Source organism: Kryptolebias marmoratus, linkage group LG9 (genome assembly GCF_001649575.2).
Source record: "Kryptolebias marmoratus isolate JLee-2015 linkage group LG9, ASM164957v2, whole genome shotgun sequence".
Classification (NCBI taxonomy): domain Eukaryota; kingdom Metazoa; phylum Chordata; class Actinopteri; order Cyprinodontiformes; family Rivulidae; genus Kryptolebias; species Kryptolebias marmoratus.
Window position 1 is genome coordinate 27,959,729 of NC_051438.1, and position 3,440 is coordinate 27,963,168.

Sequence of the window (3,440 nt, forward strand, 5' to 3'; positions counted from 1 at the left end):
GTAGTAGTGGTGGGCTCTGGAGTAGTAGTGGTGGGCTCTGGGGTAGTCGTGGTGGTTGTGGTGGTGGTGATGTAGACACACCTGATGGAGACAGAAACAAACATCATGAGCTGCTGCTGAGGGCTGCAGCCACCAGGGGGCACTCTACTGTTGAAGATCTCTGACTGACAGCCACAGTGTGGACCTGATGGTGGCGCTAGAGGAAGCCCCACTGATCACAGAGGCAGCAGCTTCATGATGTGGAATCAGGTGGAGCTCCATTTAAGCAGCAGCAGGAAGCAGTCAGGATTTTATTGGTGCCTGATTCATCTGAAGAATTCAGCTGTAAATCAGCAGCAACATTTATCTGACTGATATCAGCCTCACTGTTTACTGATCTCTTTGCTCCATCACAGCTGCATCTGAGCTGAGCTCACAAACCCAACACTTCCTGCTGCTCCTTCACAATAAAAGCTTTCTGTAAAACACACTGGAGCTCAAATGAAACAGAGAAAATCTAAAAATCTCTCATCAAGTCTCTGTTTGTTCGCAGCTCTTTCTTTGAATATAAAGAGGACATATTTACATGTTGTTGCCGAGACATGTCTCTGTGGGTCCACAGGTGGTGACATCAAGGACTGCAGTGTCAGAACACTGAACAGTCTCACAGAACTCAGGAATAACTGTTGTTGTATTGGTTCTATACACAACACCTGAGAAGTGAATAAAGGTCTGTATTAGTTTACAAACTCACAGATTTCTCCGTAATTTCTCTTCTGTAAACAAACCAAACAAAAACATTTAAATATTACAGTTTCACAGAATCAGAAAGTTTATGTTTAGATTCAGAGATGCACCAACCTCTGTGTCTGCAGCCGCTGACATCAGCAAAGTCATAAAATTGTCCGTTTGACATGGTGTTTGTAACACTCAGTGTATCGACTGTGATCCCATTTACCATAATATCGGCCAGCTACAAAACAACAAACTGTGTTAAAACCACAGAGCAGAGACGACTGATATGAGATTAAAACTGACTAAACTTATCATCTAATGTTAAACAAATACAGAGAAATAAATATTTATGATTACATTTTAGATGTAATATGATTTATTTATAGTTCAGTCAAATACAACCCCTGGCAAAAATTATGGAATCACCAGTCTCTGAGGATGTTCCTTCAGTTGTTTAATTTTGTAGAAAAAAAGCAGACCACAGACATGACAAAAAACTAAAGACATTTCAAATGGCAACTTTCTGGCTTTAAGAAACACTAAAAGAAATCAAGAAAAATAATTTTAGTAGCCAGTAACAGTTAGATTTTTAGAACAAGCACAGGGAATACATTATGGAATGACTCAATTCTTAGGAAAAAATTATGGAATCATGAAAAACAAACAAACAAAATAACACTCCAACACATCACTAGTACTTTGTTGCACCACCTCTGGCTTTTATAACTGCTTGCAGTCTCTGAGGCATTGACTTAATGAGTGACTCTTCAGCAATCTGGCTCCAGCTTTCTCTGATTGCTGTTGCCAGATCAACTTTGCAGGTTGGAGCCTTGTCATGGACTATTTTCTTTAACTTCCATCACAGATTTTCAATTGGATTGAGATCCAGACTGTTTGCAGGCCATGACATTAACCTTATGTGTATTTCTTCAAGGAATGTTTTCACAGTTTTTGCTCTATGGCAAGATGCATTATCATCTTGAAAAATGATTTAATCATCCCCAAACATCCTTTCGATAGATGGGATAAAAAAAGTGTCCAAAATGTCAATGTAAACCTGTGCATTTATTGAAGATGTGATGACAGCCATCTCCTCAGTGCCTTTACCTGACATGCAGCCCCATATAATCAATGACTGGAAACTTGCATGTTGTCTTCAGACAGTTGTCTGCATAAATCTCACTGGAACGGCACCAAACAAAAGTTCCAGCATCATCACCTTGCCCAATGCAGATTTGAGATTCATCACTGAATATGACTTTCATCCAGTCATCCACAGTCCATGATTGCCCTTCCGTAGCCCATTGTAACCTTGTTTTTTTCTGTTTAGGTGTTAGTGATGGCTTTCTTTTAGTTTATCTGTATGTAAATCCCATTTCCTTTCAGCAGTTTCTTACAGTTTGGTCACAGACGTTGACTCCAGTTTCCTCCTATTTGTTCCTCATTTGTTTTGTTGTACATTTTCTGTTTTCAAGGCATATTGCTTTAAGTTTTCTGTCTTGCCGCTTTGATGTCTTCCTTGGTCTAACAGTATGCTTGCCTTTAACCACCTTCCCATGTTGTTTGCACTTGGTTCAGGGTTTAGACACAGCTGAATGTGAACAACCAACATCTTCTGCCACACTGCGTGATGATTTACCCTCTTTAAGGAGTTTGATAATCCTCTTCTTTTTTTCAATTGACATCTCTGGTGTTGGAGCCGTGATTCATGTCAGTCCACTTGTTGCAACAGCTCTCCAAGGTGTGATCATTCCTTTTTACCTGCATACTAATTAACAGATTTCATCTGATGCAGGTTTTAGTGTTTGTAATAAAAATTTGCAGGGGGATTCCATAATGTATTCCCTGTGCTTGTTCTAAAAATCTAACTGTTACTGGCTACCAAAATTATTTTTCTTGATTTCTTTTAGTGTTTCTTAAAGCCAGAAAGTTGCCATTTGAAATGTCTTTAGTTTTTTGTCATGTCTGTGGTCTGCTTTTCTTCAACAAAATTAAACAACTGAAGGAACATCCTTAGAGACTGGTGATTCCATAATTTTTGCCAGGGGTTGTATGTTCATAGATGCTACAGCCCCCCCATACTTACAGTTGTCCCTCCAACATTAGAGTTTAATCCCACAACTGCTTCTTGTCCAAATTTCACCAGATAAATTGCAAACTGCAAAAAGTGAAAAATCTTTCAGCATGTTCTTCTTTAAAAATAGATTCAATAAAATTCCTAATATTGCACTGTAATATATGCTTATTTTAACAAATATCAAAGGTGAAAATAAATTAAATTATGAATAAATATATAAACAAAAGCACTGGCTGAAGATTTCTACACTACATGTGTGTATATTTAAGTTTTCAGTGTTCTTCAAGATTTTAAAAGGTTTTTTGAACATAAAACATGAAATACAAACAAGACTCACTTCGTTGCCCAGACCAATTGACACGAAGCAATCCAGATGCCGTGGAATGGAAACATCTGGATCATTCTGAATCAGAATTTCAAGAAGCCTTGACTGATCAGAAATTTCAAAACTTGCTTCTGGGCCCGCTTTAGGTGCAATTATACAATCTGTACTGGTAGCAGGGTCGTAAAAGCCATTGAAACAAATCACAAAGTTAGTGTCTGTGAAGGTCGCCTGAAAAAGACAAAACCAGAAGAAAATGTACAAATTATCTACAAAGATTCATCAGAACAAAAAGTGTCTGAAAATCAAACGTGACCTAAATGAACT

General features: G+C 38.2%; 1 long non-coding RNA gene across 1 annotated transcript; it reads right to left on the reverse strand.

Annotated features, from left to right (window-relative positions):
* Positions 1–6: 6 nt before the first annotated feature.
* On the reverse strand, positions 7–3,391 carry LOC112450020. The gene is made up of 4 exons (XR_003038584.2): positions 3,129–3,391; positions 2,801–2,872; positions 841–952; positions 7–692 (listed from the first exon to the last, which is right to left on the reverse strand). It is a non-coding gene; the product is annotated as an uncharacterized LOC112450020 (long non-coding RNA).
* Between the last annotated feature and the right edge of the window lie 49 nt (positions 3,392–3,440).